A 21,294-nucleotide genomic window follows, 5' to 3' on the forward strand; every position below is an offset into this window, starting at 1 on the left:
CAATTAATAGCAAGAATTAAAGAACGTGACTGTACAGCTGTGATCAAGATAGAAGATGCAGTTCCCAGAGTTCTTACATGCCTGCTTCTCATAAAGAAAGCATGTACAACCAAAATTGGACTTCATTTTCCAGAAAGTGTCTCCAAAGATAATATCTGGAAAGGAGCTCATTAAGACTTACATGATTTGGGCAGGAATAGAGTAGACATATTAGCTTATATGAAGACTGCTTGAAGAAAAAAAAACTTGGAATAGTGTCATTTTTATCCCTCAGTTCCCTCACTACCATCTCAATCATTCATCAATTTTAGGCTCATGTGTCCCAAATATAGCTTAATTGTAACAGTTCCATCTTCTCCAACACTTCTTCTTCTCCCCATAGTCAAGTCATCATCACCTCTCTCCTGTATTAAGACATTAGCTGACTTGTCTCTCCACCACTTTTCTTCAATAATCATATGTTCTCCAAATCTAGAATAGTTATTTTAAATCATGAATCAGTTCATATTATTCCCTCACTGTATGGTATATTAAATAGGTAGGTTTCATTAGGTAGCCAATGGAGAGAACAGCACGTGGTATTCAGGCAGGTATCCACCTGCCAGGCATGGTGGAGAGGCATGGCCGAAAGGGGTGACCCACCCCAGGGCCAGGACTTATTTAGGCCAGCGATAGGCAGAGGTGTGGTGAGGTGAGGGAAAGGTGTGGCCACACTGGATCTGGATGTGACCTCGGGACCTGGGACCCTCCTAAGGTCAGATAGGAGGCATGTGACCAGAGGTAGCCCAGGATGAGACCTAGCAGGAGGAGGATGTGACTGCTTCGAGGTGTGGCAGGTAGGGAGGTGTCTGCACCCGGCCTACATGGCCTGGGGCAGACCTTACACTTACAAATAAGCATCCTTTGGAGTCTTATTGCGGTGAGAATGAAAACAAGAATGTCTTATTTTGTCTATAAGCCAAGAATGAATTGACTGTGACCTTTCCCTCAAAGACCCTCTCCTGTTTATTTTCTTTGCTGAAATTCTCCCCAGACCTGGACATATCCAACACTCTTATTATAGTCTTTTTGTCCAAGTGTTACTCCACCAGTGCTTTCCTAATCACAGTATCTGAAGAATCTCCCTCTACACCTGCTAGCCATTACCCTGTTAATTTTTCTCCATAGCACTTCGAACTATGTGAAATCATGAAGTGGGGGTGCGACTTAAGTGGTAGTGCACCAACCTTGAGTGAAATGATGGTAAGTCATTGTTTACTCTCTTTTCTCTCCTACCATTCAAGTAATCTCTAAATTTTGAACAAAGAATGTTTTGTTTTCTATACTTCTTTTTCTTTAGCTGAATAATCACTTACTAAATGGCAATTAAATGTATAAGAAAATTGAGTAAGGGAAAATATGCTGAGAATTTTAAATTTTAAAACTTTGCTCTGTGATGCACTATGTAAGAAAGAGATAAAACTGGCCCAGCAATTTTGTTCAATACATCCCATGACAAGGAGATCCATACAGCAGAGGCATGAGCACTCACAAAAGAAGTCCCCCACGGCACAAGATTCCTAAGGATTTTCCATTAATTAGAGATTTATCTCCTACTCTTCTCATTATGTAATAACCGGCGGGGGTGGAGGGGGGGGGACGGCTATAATCTATAATCAGTGGGATGCCTGGCCCGACCTACTAGAGGTGGCAGGGTATCAAGAGGAGAGTCTCACCGCTCAGAGGACTGGATCACCGCAGGGGATGGGGCATCTAGAGGCTGACATCACCCAAAAAAGGAGGCTGGGTGTGCAGCTGGAGGGGGTGGGTCATTGAGCCCCACATTCCAAGCTGCCTATTGGCGTTGGACAGGGAGCAGCTTGGGGGAGGAGCAAGAATGGAGGTTGGAAACAATTATTGGGGGAGGGGCACAGCCTATGTGGTATAGATAGGTTGCAAGTGCCAAGGCCCCGGGGGAGTAGGGTAGAGAGTAGGGGAAAGACCAAGAGTCCTGAGGGGAGCAGGGGGTGTAGAGTGGAGAGTAGTCCTGTTGGAGTGGGGGAGTAGAGAAATGGAGAGGAGAGGGGCAGCAGGAGGGGAAAGCCTGCCTCAGCAGAGTAGGGCAGGCCTCCTCCAGGGGCGATTTGGAACCTCTTGAGGGGTAACTTTTGGGACTTTCCTCTAGAGAGGCCTGTGGAGAGACACCTCCGGGCGCAAAGCAGGGCAGGCCTGTGGAGAGTGGAGAGGCCCGCAGAGAAGGAGGAAAGGAAGAAAAGCAAAAGCATTCCCCTTTGGAGTTTTGGAGATCTGGGATTGGAGGTTTGCAGACTGACACATTGATGTTTTGCAGACCAACTAATAAAGGTCTGGGCTGCCTATTGGAGGCTTGGAGGTTTGGTGGCTGCTCTTGGTTCTAGTTATCTAGCTCAGGACAAAGTAGTCGCAAACCCCCTGTCTAGTGTAAATATTGTAAATAAATTTGTTGTTATCTTTAACTGTGTTTCAATGGATTGTCTCGCTCTTCAGAGTTCATAGGTATTACATGATTCTTATGCAACTTTCCAATTATAATTAAGTTCCCTCAGTCCTTTAGTGCTAAGTAGTATTGAGCCAAAACCAAATCAATACTAAAACATTCTATTAAGCATTAGAGATATTTGCTAGCTATATGTCTATGAAGGACCTAATAACCATACTATACACAAAGCTTAACACCTAGTGTTACAATGAAATCAACAATACAATGAGTAAATGGACAAAGGAACTAAACTGGCAATTCTCAGAAGAAGGCCTACAGATGGCCCAAAAAACACTGCATGAATAAGTGTTCCCTGTCCAAAATAGGAAATATAAAGCAAAACAAGAAAATTCTGTCTTACTCCAGTGAAAATGTTAAATCATAAAGAATACAAATGACAATAAATGCTAGTGAGGATGTAGGGGGAAAGGAACCCTAATAAGCTGTTGTCAGTGGAAATGTAACTTAGTGCAACCACTGTAGAAGGCAGTATAATGACTGTTCAAAAACCAAAAATACAACTGTCTTTCTATTCAGCCATACCACTCTTGCAAGTCAAGATATAGTAAAGTCATCTGCACAACCATGTTCACAGGCGCACTATTCATCAAATCCAACTTATGTAAACAGCAAAGATATCAATCAGCAATCTATATAATTAATTATATAATTACATAGTTATGTAATTATATTGGGTGAAGTCAGGCTCACAGAAGCAAAGGTGCTTATTTTCTCTCATATATTAGAGTTAGACCTAAAATACAAACATACATGAAAACAAATACAAGGCCATCTGCATATATACAGGATCAGAGTGAAATATGTTATAAGCAGGAGGGTTTCCATGATATGACTCTTAGAACAATAAACAGCTTAATAAAATAATCACAGGAAGCTGTGCTTGTTTTGCCTGAGGACAAGGGTGTTAAAGGGAAAGAAAAGACGAATAAAGAGGACGAATGGTGGGTGAATATGTCCTAACAATTCAATGTACATATGTGAAAGTCAGATTATATAAAATTGTAAGGTATAGTAAATAGGTAGGTTTCATTAGGTAGCCAATGAAGAGAACACCATGTGCTATTCGGGTAGGAAAAGAAGTTTATTTACCGAACTGCTGCCCCTGCCATGCATGGTGGAGAGTCATGGCTGAAAAAGGAAAAGGGGGTGTGGGGGAACCCACCTCTGGGCCAGGACTTATCTAGTCTAGGGACAGGAAGAGGTGTGGCCAGGTGGGGGAAAGGTGTGGCCACACTGAATCTGGATGTGACCTCAGGGTCTGGGACCCTCCTAAGGTCAGATGGGAGGCATGTGACCAGAGGTGGCCCAGGATGTGACCTAGCAGGAGGGGAAGGTAACTACTTCCAGGTCTGCCAGTTACCTAGGTAACAGATACTGGGCAGAAACTTTGCCAAGAGGTAGGGAGGTGTCCCTGTGCAGACCTTACAAAAATGAGGTTGAGATGAATGGAGGAAGAGAGTGATGAAAGGTGTGACAGTGACCAAGGTGACATAAATTGTGTTGAATTGAAAGCTCTTTGTACAAATAGTTGAAGATAATAAAAATAAACATTTTAAAGACTAAGGCATTCCAATCTCTAGAAAGGGATTGTCTGGAGTTCTTCTTGTTCCAAAGTGTAACTTTCTCCTCTGCACAATCCAGTTTCTCTCACTTTCCTTACACAGGTGTGAGCCCCAAGAGCAGTGTTCCTCCTACTTCTGCATGCTCATCTGCAGTGCATAGTTTGTGTCCCTGGGAATGCAATTTGCAACCTCTATCTTTAAGCACAGCAGGAATCAGGTGTTCAAATGAGATTGTCAGCAATTTGTCTTTATTTTTCAGCTCGACATTAAATTTATTCTTAGCATATCTCTCCTCTGTGATTCAAAGAATATTTTTCAGGACATCTCACCAAAGTTCTTTTTCTCTGAAATCAACTCCATGAAAATAAATTTGACTAATGATACTTTCATTGCAAAACTTTCGGTAAGCAATTACTAGAAATAAAGTAGCCTAATGTGCCATTGAGAAATTGTCAAGAGAAAAGTTTAAAGGGTTAAAAGTAGAGAATACTTGCCATTAAAACATCATTCAAAAGAAATGAAAAGTCATTTGGTTCCTCACAATATAACAATTGGGTCTTTGAATTTAGAAATAATTCACTCACTATAAGATGTGACTTAAAAAGGTAAAATAATTCATAGTAATGTTTAAGAAATTAAGGAGTCCAGAGCAACTATTAATATTCCTGGTATATATGATTAGTGTGTCAAATTTGACTCCAATAAAACAAAATGTATCATTTGAAGAGTAAAAATGGTTAAAATAATATATATAAATATATGTATATTACAAAACTATCTTAAGTGGAAAAAAAATCACACCAAAGATTCAGTTTTACTACTCTGCTTTAGGAATAAACTAAATTTAAATGCTACATGGAGAATCTTAGTAATGCCAAAATGATGGCACAAAAAATGATATTAAGAAGATATGAAGTATTCAGAAATTGAAAAAATTTTCCCATAAAATGTTATCAATCATTTATTAATGATGAAATATTGTTTAAGTATTATATGTGAGTATAAGGCATAAATCACTCGAGATGCCTTATAATTTACCAGTTAGAATAACACAATAAAACAATAGTTTTATTGACATGTAGAAAACTAAAATCTGAAGCTGATCAAAAGCTTTATTCTTTTGCTTTTGCTTATTTTATTTTTCTTTTTTGCCAGTCCTGGGGCTTGATCTTAGGGCTTAGGCACTGTCCCTGAGCTTCTTTTTGCTCAAGGCTAAAGCTCTACCACTTGAGCCACAGCACCACTTCGGGCTTTTTTCTGTGTATGTGGTACTGAGGAATCAAACCCAAGGCTTCATGCATGCTAGGCAAGCACTGTACCACTGAGCCACCTTCCCAGTCCATTCATCGAAAGCTTTAAAAGCATTCCTCAAAGTACAAATTATTGTAATTTTTGTAAATTGTTAAGAGAAATAAGCTTTTGGTAAATTGGTAGATTGCAATCTCCCAAAGAAAAAAGTCACAGCTGATCCTCTAAGTGAAGTGAATGGGAAAATAAAGACATCACAGGTATGTTATTAATGTCCCTATTTATAGAAAGAACTAGGAAGAGGATACCAAAAACTCCACTTTAACCTGTATTTTTTTTCCAACTGTATCCCACTACTAACATGGAGGTGTATAAATGGTTCACATCAAATTGGTTGGATTTTATCAGAGATACAGCCCATAAGTAGTGAGGGTGGTGGGGAGAGAAATTCTGGGAATATCTACAAAGCGATAAGTAGGATAAAAGACAATAGAATCTAAGTCTTGGCTACAGAGGAAGTGAGAACATTAAGATAATATGAGACCATGAAGAAGTGGTATATTAAGTGGATTATATTCAAATATAATCAAATAATTGTTAGAGCTAATTTCATATGATATAAGATGGTACAAATATGAGATAGATCAAATGGTAGAAAAAATAATGGCCACAATCCCCAGATGTTATCAAAATGTTACCTACAAACACTGCAAAAGATCTTTATAAACAGATTACATAAGGAATTTCAATTTTGATGGTAAATTATACGAATACGATGAAAGTTTGGAGTGTGGAACATAAGTGGTATCATTATATTGAGGATAGTCGAAGTATATGAGTTAAGATCACATAAACTTTGTGTTATCTGAGATTCCTGGACTTCTGAAAGTAACTAGACAATGATACAAAATGTGTTTTGCAATGACATATTATAGGAAAGGTAAGTAGTTATAAGATTTGCTTTGAGGCTTTCTCTCTTAGAGAGTTAATCATAAAGGACTGTCTAATCAAAGCCGTATAGTATTCTACTTTTCTTTGGATCCATTTAAAGTAGAAATCACTTAAGAAACACACAGAATTGAGAAGTTCAGGGAATCCTGGAGCTTCTTTGTAGATTTCAGACTGGGCCACTTCTATAGGCAATTAGGTACACCTGTGAATGATAGAGTTGGTGTAGAAACTTTTAAGGTCATGATGATCATAAGGGTGGCAACAGATATTAATGTAAGGGTTTCCTTAGTTTTTTGTGACATTAATCCCCAAATTAAAATATCTTGGAAGAAAATACATTAATCTAATCTTTTCAAAAAATAATGTAATATTTATAGGGTGATAATTTATAGGGAAAAACTAAATAAGGAAATTAAGAGAGTAAAAGTGAAAAAGGAAAATATCTACAAATGAGAAACAACTTATATTGGAATGATTCTTTTCTGACACAAATGAGAACTACTTTTTTGTATAAGCCCCAGAGCTTCAACTCAGAGCCTGGGTACTGTCCCTGAGTTAGTTTTCTTAAGGGCTAGCACTCTACGATTTCCAGCTTGCTACTGGTTAATTGGAGATAATAGTCTCTCAGATTTTCTTGCCAAAGTTGGCTTCGAACCAAGATCCTCAGATCTCAACTTCCCCAGTAGCTAGAATTGCAGGTATGAGACATCTATGCTCTATGAAAACTACTTTTTAAGACCTCTGAGCGTTTGGGTAATCTTAAAACTCAAACCTCTGGTAGAAAATGCCTGACACAACAGATAAAGATGGATTCACCAAATTCATTCTAAAAGTGAATTCTGCTTCTTTACAGAATTAAAGCCATCTTTTTAGTGTTTTTTTTTTCCTCAGATAGAATGAGAATATAAGTTTTGAGGTTTTTGCATATGAATATTAGCTAATATTTAAACAAAATCACATCACTACTTTATTCCATGTAGTCCAATAAACTTAATCAAAATTATGATTGCTTTTATTTTTTGGTCGGTCATGGGTCTTGAACTTGGGGCCTGGGCTGTGTCCCTGAGCTCTTTAGCTCAAAGCTAGCACTCTATCACTTGAGCCAAAGTTTTCTGGTGGTTAATTGGAGAGAAGAGTCTCATGGACTTTCCTGCCCAGGCTGGCTTTGAATCATGATCCTCAGATCTCATCCTCCTGAGTAGCTAGGATTATAGGCGTGAGCTACCAGGGCCTGGCTGTGATCATTTTAGAACAAGGGTACTTATATGTTTTTGTACTGTGCCTGAAGCTATGAAACTATATGAGAAATTATGTAACAAGATGGATGTTCCTTATTAGTCAGTGTCCTTAACTTCTTTCAAATTATGAGAGGCGTCTGATCTCAAGAAAATAAAGAAAACAATACTTCTCTAGTTTTAAATGTAAAATAAGTTTATTTACTTATTGTTAATAATACAGATATATAAATACATTTGAAATCCACAAAACTGTTTTAAAAGAGGGCAAGAATTCACATATTATCTGCACTGTGAGTGACTGCATCTACATTGTGAATAAAAGAGAAGTCATCATCGAAATAAATATTTTCTCAATACTAGTCAAGCACCAACCACCTTTTTGCCATGTACTATGAATATCTAGATTAAAAAAAACACTGTCAGTCTTCCCTTTAGGAGTTCAAAATCTTGATATGTAAATAGATAAAAGCTAAAACTGTGTCATTTGATTTCTGTGTATTTGATTTCTATTTTAGTTATGGACAGAGGTAACAGCTCAGCTTGATGTGCCAGAAGCCACAGACTTCTGTAGATGAAAATGACTTGCTTGAGACTCTAAAAGAAAGAGGAATCACGTCCATCAAGTACTAAGCATACCAAGCACTAAACAAAATAATGTCCAAAGACATTAGCGGCCAGTAATGTTTTAATAACCTTGTTTTATCAAGTGCTTATCAAGCATTTGCTATTTGCTAGATTCACTTCTTAAGTGGAATTATAAGTGGGACATAGGCATCAGCTCCTAGGTAGGTCTTCACATGAAAAAATGTTGGGAATGTAATCAATAAGACATTACAGTAGACTCTGAAGATAGAAAGAACAGTAGAGAAAAGGAATGGAGCACATTGGAGAGGATGATAACTGGTGGAAGGCTTCTACACAGATGCAGTACCAAAAGAGGAGAATGTAATTTAGAAGGCTAATGATATAATCCATGATTATATTGCTGATATTGATATAAGCAATAAGGCCACTCTAAGGACCCACAAGAACAGAATTTAAGAAGATTTTGGCTACCTAAATACCTGAGGGTATTAGAACGTATCTTCATCTGGGCATTCTTCGGTGTCTTTTCTGACATTCTTTATAATAACAGAATAAAAATAATGGCTTCCACAAATTCTGTGAGCAACTCTAAAATTTAACCCAACTGAAGTAAAGGAGCCAGAGGAATTCTGGTTTATAGCCAATGGGTTTAAATTAGCGATCACAATCTGGGACTTGAAACTGGCATCAAAGCTAGGAAAGTCTTATGGAACTCAGCCCTTAATTATGAGATTAGTTTGAATTACTGGACACTTAGTGGGTGTCCTTCAGAAAATTGCTTAGTAAAGAGGGGGATAGGAGAAGAACCCATATAATTGGAATCAGAAGTATTTTGTTGAGAATAAATGGATAATTGCCAAGTTTGAAGTTTTTCTACTATAGTAGTTTTCCACGACTATACTTGATAGGACTCAAAGGAATTCTTTTCAGTATTTAACACATCATCTGATATAAAAGAATTCAAAGAAAACAGCCCTAGGATAGATTGATATTGACCTTATTAAATACCTTCAAAAGGGTACCCTAAAAAAAAGAGTACTCTGTTCACTGTAGTTAAAAGCAGAGAAAATTGTAGATACAGCATTGGCGAGTTGGGCAGAACCCAGAATGTGAAAACAAAAAGCCAAGCTTTTGTTCAACCATTGGAACATCATTGACAAGTCTTAAGTAGAGAAGTACCATTTTCTGAATAAAAGTTTTAAAGGCTATAACTTTAATATTAACAATCTAAAACATAATTAATAGATCTAAATATGTTTAGTGGTGAATTCTACTAAACATTTAAGGAAGAATCTATGCCAATTGATATGCCTTCCAAAAGAGAAAGCAGAAGCCACTATTACACAGATATCATTATAGATCAATAAATAAAGATATGGACATAGCTATATTATACAGATATATATTAAAAGAAGGGGAATTATAAAGCAGTATTGCATAAACAGATTAAAAAGTCCTAAACAAAATATTAACAAATTGAACACAAAAATGTAGAAAAGAAATTGTATATCAACATCAATTAAAATCTATTCCTGATATTCAAGATTGGTTCAACACTGGGAAAATCAGTCAACAAACTAAATTAGAAAATTGTATAGATGGAGAGAAATGTCCTGGACAAATTATAAGTCTTGATAAAATAATCTCAGCAAAGGAATTGAAGAGAACTTCTTCAATATGATCATAAAAATCTACTCTCCACAAAAGCCTATATGTGTGTGTTTGTGTGTTTGTGTGTATGTGTGTGTGTGGTAATAAGAAATTAAGTTCTTGCTATGATAAGAACATAGCAAATATTTCCTATTCACTATTACTATGAAAAGTTTTTAAATCCTCTCTAATAAATTAATACAATAAAAGTTTTATACATTGGTATGGAAGAGATGAAACCTTTTTCACAAAGGACATGATTATCTATGTAAAAAATTGACACCACCAACAGCAACAATAAAAAATCCCAAAACCTAGAACCACTAGCAAAATGTTACATAGCAAAATGTCTATGTAGCAAAATTGAAGGATATAAAATACTAACTTTAGAAAAATTCAAGTCTATTCCTATATAGCAACAATGAACATGTGGAATTTGAAATTTAAACACCATAAACCATGTATATGCATAACAAAATATGTTCTAGATCAGTATGATGGGAACACTGATGGAAATGCTCTAAATAGAGACACTGCATGCAGATGACTAAGAAGAGTCAATATTGTTAAAATAGCAATTTGATCATAGATTCAATGTAATTTCAACCAAAAATCTCAAAAAGTTAGTGTGCATATATTTACAAGCTATCATAAAGTTTATGAAAAAAAAATGAAGAGGCAATATAATATTAAAGAAGAAAGTTGAGAGATTGATACTACCTGCCTTCAAAACCTTCCTATAAAATTATAGCAGTTACGATAATGTGGAATTGCTCACAAAAAGTCAGATGAATGGAATAAAATGGAATGGAAACAAACTCAGACAAATAGAGTCATTTATTTTAATAAAGGACAAAAGGAAATCAAAAGAGAAAGCATAGTTGTGTTTATTTTTTGTTTGCTTGGTTGGTTTTACTTTTTTGCATGTCAGTGGGGAGGGTGGCTAATCCTGGGAATTAAACTCAGAACTATGAGTTTTTGTGTCCCAGCCTAGCACTCTACCATTTGAACCAAAGCTCCTCTTCTAGCATTTTTTTTGCTAATTAATTGGAAATAAGAATCTCATAGACTTTCCTGTCCTGGATGAATTTGAACTCAGGTCTTCAAACCTCAGCCTCTTGAGTAGCTAGGGTTAAAGGTGTTAGCCTCCTTTTTTTGTTTTGTTGTTTTTTTGTTTTTGTTTTTGTTTTTACAAATTTTGTGATTAAAAATAACTGGGGATACAGATGCCAAAAAGAATCTACATACAGAGTAGTATCCTTTCATAAAGATTAACTCTATCATAGACCTAGATGAAACACAAAATTATACATCTCCTGTAAGATAATATAAAAAAAACAAGATGAACTTCGATTTGCTAATAACTTCTAGATACTGATGTAAAATGTGTGATTCATGAAAGAAAAATTGAGATTGGACTTAACAAATACTGAAATCTTCTACAACGTAAAAGACAATATTAAAAGAATGGAAAGGTAAACCACATATCTTAAGAAGATCTTTGCAAACAACATATTTGATAAAAGACTAGTATCTGTGGATGAAATTGGAGATCATCATGTTATGTGTATTCAGAACTTGGATAGTTTTAAGGAGGGTAGAAAGAAGACTATTAAGGAAGTAGAAATGGCTAGGTGCTGGTAACTCACGTCTGTAATTCTAGCAACTGAGAAAGCTGAGATCTGAGGATCACAGTTCAAAGCCAATCCATACAGGAAAGTCCCTGAGACTCTTAATTCCAATTAACCAACAGGAAACAAGAAGTGTAGTTGTAACTCAAAGTGCTAAAGTGTTAGCCTTGAGCATAAGCACTCAGGGACAGCACCCAGGTCCTGAGTTCAAGTTCCATAACTGACAAAAAACAAACAAACAAAAAAAGAATAAAAGGAAGTGGAAAGGGGCCAATAGTTGGAGAGAAAGGGGGAAAGAGAAGTAATATAGGGAGAAAATATGGCCAAAGTAGACTGTATACATGAGTGAAATGATGTCATAATGAACTCTTTTTTGTGTGTGTGTGGGTCATGGGCTTGAACTCTGGGCCTGGCCACTGTCCCTCAGCTCTTCAGCTCAAGGTGAGTGCTCTACCACTTGAGCTACAGTGGCACTTCTGGTTTTCTAGTGGTTTATTGGCAATAAGAGTTTCACAGACTTTCCTGCCCAGGCTGGCTTTGAACCACAATCCTCAGATCTCATTCTTCTGAGTAGCTAGGATTACAGGTGTGAGCCACTAGCATCCGGAGAACTCATTATTTTTTACAGTTAGTATATACTATTGATTTATTTTTAAGGACTGTTATCTAAAAGATACCAAAAAAACATTAAAACTCAAAACAAGAAAGGATATGAAAGCAATTTTAAAATAGGCTGAAGATCTATACAGTAACCCCCACAAATAAAACATAAGACAGAAATAAAATTATCGTTATTTTTCAGCACATATGAACATAACAAAAGTTAGATTAAAATGGTTAAAATACAGGCACTACCCAGGAAAAACTTAATAACCTTTCTGAATAATAACCACAGCAAAAATTAAAATAATAATAATAAATAAACAGGAGCTTCTGTTCAATTGTTAAATCATCTACTACTTAGTAAGCATAAGGCCTGAGCTCAAAATCCCAATACTATCACATAAAATAAATGCCTAGAAAGTTATATAATCCATTTCAAAAAATAATAGAGTAATAATTTTACATTTTAGGATTTTTTTTCATTTTCATTCCTAGGCTTAAGCCAGAATTTCATCATTTTTAAGAAGTTTAACTCCATACAACTGAAAGTACAAGGTTATACATGTAAAACAATATTCAAAATTTAAAAGCAATAGAGTTTTTTTTTTACAAAATTAAATGCTTAAAGTGTTTTCCTTTAAAGGAATCCCAATACCAATAGGTAATGCATTACATATTAGCATCCTGGGTCACCAATCCTTAAGGAGGTATACACACATATAAAAACGTTTTAATCCCCAATTCTCTCCAATGTAGTCTGAAAACTAGCAGCAGGAATGCCCTAGAAGTCTGCATTCACAATGCATCATATTAGAAGAAAATAAAGCAAGTAAGTCATATAATTTTGGACTTACAGTTCTGTAACACCTTAAATTTCATCTGGAATTAGAGCAGATCATCAAACACTGATGTAATATCCAATGCAAACATTATCACAGTTTGATTATGTAGTAATATGATGCATTTCTCATGCTCATTTCATTAAAATAGCATCACATTCACAAAACTCTTGAATAGACCATCTCCAGAGAGATCAGTCCAAAATTATCATCATATTCAAGTGTAATTCCTACTTGGGTTGTTTTTTGTATATTGTTTTCTTCAAATTTTCTAATGATGTTTTATGTTGCCAGAAAAATATAGCTCCCTCTAGCCTCTTTGTTGAAATCCGTTCCTTCACCCCAATCAGCTGTCCATCTTTACAGACAAAGAGCAAAATAGGACACACATTTCTATAAAATAGTGACTTAGGAGTTTAAGAAATTCATAACAACAGAAATGATAAAGAATGACTGTGTTTGATACAAAGAGGTTTATGAGTTTTCTCTGATCCACTCCTCACCACCAACACTGAGATATGAACTTAGGGCCTCACACTTTTGTTTGATTAATTGGTGTTCTGCCAGCCTAGATTTTTGCTGACACATATTTGATAATGGAGTCTCATGTACTCTTTCCCTAGGGCTGGCTTCCAACCTCCATCTTCTGGATGCCAACACTCCTGAGGAGCTAAAATTAAAGGTGTGAATGAGAAAAGGTCTTAATATTATATAAAGCAGTTAGTCATTTTCTATGTTTATTTTTGGAAATATATTGTTCTGACTTACCACCATCCACCCTGTCTTGAAGACATCACCCACTTGAAACTCAAGGCTTTAGGCTTGTCCAGCTTTATTTTCTTGAACTCAGCTCCTTCACCTTCTTTACTCATCATTGAGTCTCTGAGAATTCTTTAAATGACATGGTAGGACCAAAGTTTGTGTTCATTGACAAGAGTTTGGGAGAAAATGAATGCAGAGAAATAGATATGACCAGCGGAAAAGGTAGAATTGAAATCATGATTTATTTTTAAAGAGGGAAAAAGAGATATATTCAAACATTATCCTTAACTTTTCATCCCCAAATTACATACCTAGTCATCCAGTTATTTTCCTTCCCTTTCATTTAACATTCACAAGACCATGATTATTTCAGGCAGAATAGAGAGCCCTAAAAAGTCATTTATCTCTCCCTCGTTTTTAGAGTAATTCATCCTAAATGATTATTTTATCTCAAACTAGAATTTTTTGCTTTTTTTTTTTTTTTTGTCAGACATGGGGCCTGAACTCTGGGCCTGGGCGCTGTCTCTCAGCTTTTCAGCTCAAGGCTAGCGCCCTACCACTTGAGCCACAGCGCCACTTCTGGCTTTTTCTGCTTATGTGGTGCTGAGGGATCAAACCCAGGACCTCATGCATGCAAGGCAAGCATTCTACCACTGAGCTACCTTCCCAGCCCCACGTTTTTGCTTTTTAAAACTTTTTTCTTTATTGTGAAAGTACCATACAGAGGGGTCACAATTACATGGGCAAGATAATGAGTACATTTTTTATCAAGCATTCTTGCCTCCTCCTTTGTTTCCCCTTCCCATCCCTTCCCATCTCCCCACCACCTGCCGCCAAAAGTTGTAAAATGCGTTTTTCGACATAACGACTTGTACATCTCATTGTTGCAATGGGTTCCCCTGTATCCCTAGTTAAACGGTTTGTTTTTTCCCTTCCCTTCCACAAATTATACCAACGTCAAATACAGTGAAAGCAAGGGTTATACCGTGAGGAAGGGACATACAAAGCAACAAAGAAATCATCTTATAAATATGTTAGAAACAATCGCATGGAAGAAAAAAGCATTTGAATACTTACCTTGGGGTTCATTTCATCTAACATCAACTTATCTAATCTTTCTGCTTGTCTCAGACATATACTAGTTATTGCAAATAAAAGAAACCATGAGATCTATGTTTCTTTGGGCCTGGCTTACTTCACTTAATATAATTTTTTCCAAATCTTTCCATTTCCTAACAAATGGGGCAATGTCATTCTTTCTGATGGAGGCATAGAATTCCATTGTGTATATATACCACATTTTCTTGATCCATTCATTTACTGAGGGGCATTTGGGTTGATAAATAATGCTACAATAAACATAGTTGTGCTGGTAGCTTTAGTATGGTCTTGTTTGTGATCATTTGGGTAAATGCCCAAAAGTGGAATTGCTGGGTCATAGGGGAGCTCTATGTGGAGTCTTTTGAGGAATCTCCATGCTACTTTCCAAAGTGGTTGGACAAGTTTACACTCCCACCAACAATACAGTAAGGTTCCCTTCTGTCCACATTCCCTCCAGCATTCTAACTGGGTGAGGTGGTATCTCAATGTTGTTTTGATTTGCATTTCTTTTATGGCTAGAGAAGTTGAGCATTTCTTCATGTGTCTATTGGCCATCCTTCTTTCCTCTTCAGAGAAGTCTTTTTAAGTCTTTAAGTCTTTAGCCCACTTATTTATTGGGCAGTTGTTTCTTTGAGGATTTGTTGTTGGGAGATTTAATTTTTTGAGTTCCAGGTATACTTTAGATATGAGACCCTTGTCCGTTTTATAGCTAGTGAATATCTTCTCCCAATCTGTGGGCTTTCTATTGATCTTGCTAGCTATGTCCTTTGCCATGCAAAAGCTCTGCAGTTTCATGCAATCCCATTTGTCCAACCTTTCTTTGATTTGTTGTGTTTCTGGGTCTCTATTAACCTTTTTATTAGCATCAATTAGTGTATGAGAGGTTTCATTTTGACATGTCCATATGTGGACACTATGTACCTTTTTAGTGGCCTTTGTCCACTCTGTCTCCTCCCCTCTTTCTTCAGCCAAACTAATCTCAACAAGACTCCCTGTTTGATTTTCACATTCACCCTCCTTTATTCCCTTTGTTTCCTCTGCCTTCATTTTAGCAACCATACCCCAAATAGGACCTGTTTTACATGTTCCTCCATTCATGCTTTTTTTTGGGGGGGGGAGGGCGGTTCCGGTCGTGGGGCCTGAACTCTGGGCCTGGGCGCTGTCCCTCAGCTCTTCAGCTCCAGGCTAGCACTCTACCACTTGAGCCACAGCGCCACTTGCAGCTTTTTTCTTATGTGGTGCTGAGGAATCGAACCCAGGGCCTCGAGTATGCAAAGGCAAGTGCTCTACCACTGAGCCACCTTCCCAGCCCCATTCATGCTTTTTTAGTGTATGCTAATAGTTCAGTAACACACATGTGTGGCAGTATTTTAATGTTTCACCCACTCATTTACCTGCACTTTCCTTATTTCTCACACCCCTATTATTCACTGGCTTTAAGTGAATTTTGTTCTCTTCATTTGCAGGTGCACTGTATTTTGGTATTATTTCAATCTCTAACTTGCCCCCTTCTAATTCTTTCAGAGTCCCACAATTACAAACACTTATGTGTTTGAGTACATTTATCTTTTAAACCTAGCATATACAGATGACAGAAAACATGCGACCTTTGTCCTGAATATAGGTTACTTCCTTTAAATGGTATTCTCCATTTTCATTCATTTTCATTACCTCCTTGTACAAATATATGAACATCTCTCTACACAAAGATAGGTCACCAAAGAAGCTTCTAGATTTTCCTTCTTTTGAGAGGGTTACAGGTGGTTAATATTAATCTGTTTTGATAAATGAGATGGAGTCCTTAGGATGAGTTGCAGAGTGACCTAAATGAACTAACAAGCTTTTGTTTTCCCTGCAGCTTTATGGGTAAAGAAAAATAGGATAGTAGCAATATAAAACCAGTTCCGTTAAATGCCATCTAGTGTGGCATGTTTTTATCAGTTTTTAAATGCAGATCTCTGCTACCCCAACATAAATATCAAAATAGCACAAAATGTACAATTGAGGTACAAATTGAATTGACTTACATGGCAAGTGTAAGTCAATGTAGCATAATGAGCCATGGAAGCCCTGTGTCTGTCTACATTAAATCAGAGAGAATACCACCTCTCATTTCAATTATACCCAAGTTTGCAGTATCCAGAAACAATTGCAGGGTAGAGGAATGGATATTAAAAATATTAAGATATCTAGTGTCCTCATCTCTTTCAAAGTCCATATACCAAGAACTGATTGGTCTTAAAAGAAACAGATTGATCAATGCCTAACATAACAACTGAATGTGGATAAGTGGGTTCAAGCTGAAGTATTTACTGCTTCAGCCCATTTTAAGATTATAGGTTTATGTCCTTCCCAACTTGCTCTCTCACAAGTATGAAATCCGGATTAGTATAGTTTTGTTTTTATTAATTTCAAGGTACAATTGTCTAACTCTGTAATCTTGTTATTTTATACAGCTGTGTTTATGTTATCTTTCTTAATTCTGAAAATCAGTATGAATCCTAGCAGATCTTTCAAATCATAGTCAAACTACAGAGTTCATCAGGACTATTAATTTTCTTCACTGAATAACAACTTTCTCTGTATTAACTAGAAATTGAGAGGCCAGATTAGAAACTGGATTGTCGCCAAACCCTGATGGTAATTTTAAACCTTCATGCATAAATCTATGGTTTATTTTACCGCCCAGGAATTCATTATAATTTTATAAAATTATAAAGTTGTAAACTATAATATTTAAAAAATTTACAGAGGTATGAATGGAGATTATACGACTTTAGAATTGTAGGGCTATAATCTAGATATATACTAGATGGGAGAATTCCATGAATTTGACTATCTGGTAGGTACCAATGCAAAGAACCAGGTAACCTTGACTTCTCTTTGTTAGCTAATATGGATGATAATTATGAATAAAGAAAGAAGGTAGTGATGTGTTCTAGGGCTCCTGTGGCTAAGCATTCAGCAGGGAAAAAAAAAAGATCTGGAATGTTGTGAACATTAGCTCATCTCTTAGTAGGTAACAACTTAGAACAACTAAGATTTCCCTTGACTTAACATGTCATATATCACTTTACTTCCAGAATTAATTTCATTTTAAAAAGCTAACATTAAGTCACCAAAAAAGATTATTTTTAAAGCAATGCTTTTAGAAATTGTCTTAAAATTAATTTACCAACAGCCACTGATATGTTGAAGTTCACAATTATTTCCAAACTGTATCATTATAAAAACAAAAGACACTATTTTTCGGAATAAAAATTTTAAAATTAATAGCACTAATTTATACAATTAAAACATATCATAAAAAGATAAAAAGAACTGTCTTGTTCAGAGTAAATTCCATTTTTCTTCTGTCAAATATCTATTTAAATTTACAATTAATTTCAAATTAGTGGGTTTATTTAGGTTCAGATTGTTTCTTAAATTTTGTAAAGGATCGAATAATCCATGAGGTTCAGATATGTTCACCCAAATTATCTCACCTAAGATAAAATAATGTTAAGGCCAAATTTTAAAATGTAGGCTCTCTGAGTTTTGTGTCTATGTAGAAGGCATTTTTGTTTTCTATTTTCACTTTTTTTTTTGTCAATCATAAGGCTTGAACTCTGGGCCTGAGCTCTGTCCCTCAGCTCCTCATGTCAAGGCTAAGGCTCTACCACTTGAGCTACAGGGCCACTTCTGGTTTTCTGGTGGTTTATTGGAGATAAGAGTTTCACGGACTTTCCTGCCCAAGCTGGCTTTGAACCACAATACTCAAATCTCTGCCTCCTGAATAGCTGGGATTACAGGCATGAGCCACCGGAGCCTAGCCTTTCTTAACCTATCACGAAGTCTTTTTCTAAGGATTAATTTCTCTTTTAAATCAAATGTTCAGATAAAGAACAAGAGTTAGAATTTAAGTTTCTATAAAATGGTAATTTATGACTTACTAAATGTATTTATTTCATTAGCAGCAGCTGCAATTCCATGCCCCCCCCCCCCCCCCGCCCGACTTACCTCCCTCCTTTCTCCCTTCCTCCTAGGGCTTGAACTCTGGGCCTGGGCACTGTCTCTGATCTTCTTTACTCAAGATGAGCATACTACTACTTGAGTAGCACTGCCACTTTCAGCTCTTTTGAGGAATTTGTTGTAGTCTCATGGAGTTTTTTGCCTCAGCTGGCTTCAAACGGTGATCCTCAGATCTCAGCCTCCTGAGTAGCTAAGATTATAGGTGTGAGCCACCTGCTGCTGACTCCATTCTCCCTTCAGAGAGCTTTAGTAGTGATTTGAGGTTTCTAATAAAAAAAATCCAGTGACAACTTAACATTCCAAAGAAATTATGTAGGAAGGGCAGAATTAAACTCAGATGAACACACACTCAACCCATGTTCAAAGAAATGCTTTGAAAGGTTTGCTTGTTTTCTGAAATATTAAGCAATTTATGGTCAAAGACCATACTTCTCAGTTATTTCTCATTCCAGTGATCAGTTCTACAATGCCTTTGCCCCCTCTACTGGTCACTTTAGGATTTGCCTTATTGAGAGCAATTTCTTCAAGTCTATGGAAAGGTTTCATCTTGTAAATCTAAATTTTTATTAGAATAATGACATTTACACATGTTGCACCTTTAAATCTGTGATTTCATAATCCAAAATATTAATGGAAGCTCACACCTCTTCATACTGTTGGGAAAATAGAAGTATATAGAATTTATTTTGTGAGGATAATAATAAAGAGCACTCCATACTTCACAATTATGTCTGACACATTAACAAGTTAATAAGAATTTAAGATTTTTGGCATCAAGCCACAAAACGATTCGCCAGTCAGGCCATCATCAGGCATCACAGTTGTTAAGTTCTGATATTAGCATGATGAAATCAGCATCAGTTCTGCTTGGAATTGTTTATACAAAGCATAGAAATGAGTCCTAATCTAGGGGGGGAAATATCCAGAAAGAACAACAGAAATTATTATTTACTTCATTATATCCACAACAAGATTGGACACAAATATATGCAAACACACACATTTGGCATGTCTCTGAAATTATTTTAACCCACAGCTCTTTAAAAAAAAATTCTAATGATCAGTTGTTACTTAATTTTTTTACTATATTTCATTTGGTACCAATAATAAAAAGAAGCAATGCTTATTCTTTCCTGATTCAAAAAAATCATTTTTTTAAAAAATTACAGCTTCATGGTTAGAAACATTTTCAGAAAAAGTTTAAGAGTTTAACAGTAAGCGTGGCTTTCCAGTTCAAGCTAGATAGTGCTAAGCAAAGCCGGCTCCAGTCTACAACAGACAGGAACAGCTGGCCAAACTGATGCGAAGGCAAAGTAGTTGCTGTGTCCTATGTGCATGAGAACCCGGGCATTTCTACGCAGTTTCCTTCCAGAGTGATGGAACACATTTTAAGGTACTTACGTTGCATTCATAGTTTTATCAGAAACGTACTCCAGAATTTATGCATGTCAGTAAATTAATAATTTTGGTTTTAAAAATACAAATTCTGTCATTAAGAGCACAAAGAGCAATCAGCAGCAGTGCATGAATCACTGAAAGTTGAAGCTGGAGGAAATGTAATATCATCAAGTCGAAAAAAGCCATGCCAAGTTTGAGAGTTTCCATGGATGTCTAAATTACAAATCATTTAAAAAGAAAATTCTGAGTGGCCCAGTTGGAAATATAATTATGTTTAACAGTAGATACAATATCACTTACAAAGACCACTAGCTCTTACAAGGTACCTGTCTTTACTATTTCCTATGTGTAAAGCAATCTGGGTGCCTGATATAATGACACAAATATATAATTAAGATCATGAAGGTTATTGATAGCTCCAGAAAAAAATTGTTTTTCCACAATTATACTTTCAAATGATCTAAAATTTTAAAAGTAAGCTATTTTGCAATGCCACTATATATATTTTTTAGAATACACATATGATGTGAAATTGCCAGATGAACACTACTGGATTTGTGTGCATTCTCATTGAGTTATCATTGACAACTGAAAATCATTTGTGTATGTGTATTTTAATGGAACATGCTTTGTTAGTGTTCATTGAAACGAGTGACTGTTAAAACATACCCTGTGGAATATGCCCTACAGATTTCTGATGTGTGAATATTTTATGTAATATAAAGAATAATTGTGAAACTATTAAATCTACCAAGAACAGCAATCTTCAGGGAAATTAATAATGAAGTTGCTTGAAAAGGAGTTCTAAGGCACTTAGACCAAAATTTCTGGCTCTTCAAAATCAGCCTTACAACAATGGTTTTTATTTCTTCAGCATTGTATCTTTTCACATACTATAATTATACACTTAGCTGCTATTATGAACAATAATTCTTTCATTGTCTGGTGGTTTATGCCTGTTAATCCGGGCAGAAATACAGAGACAGTGGTTGGAAGTCCAGTCAGGCAAAAAAGGACTAGTGAGATCCTATCCCAAAGAAAAACAAAAATGAGACTTGGGGTAAATGCCTGTAATCCCAGCTGTTGTTCAAATGCTGGAATGATTGCCTAGTTCAAACCTGGTAACTCCCAAAATAAGACGGAGAAGCAGGCGAAGGGATTTTTCATGTGGCTAAAAAAAAAAAGAACACAGGTTTA

This window comes from Dipodomys spectabilis, unplaced genomic scaffold (assembly GCF_019054845.1).
Source record: "Dipodomys spectabilis isolate Male_0828 unplaced genomic scaffold, ASM1905484v1 ptg000140l, whole genome shotgun sequence".
NCBI classification, from domain to species: Eukaryota; Metazoa; Chordata; class Mammalia; order Rodentia; family Heteromyidae; genus Dipodomys; species Dipodomys spectabilis.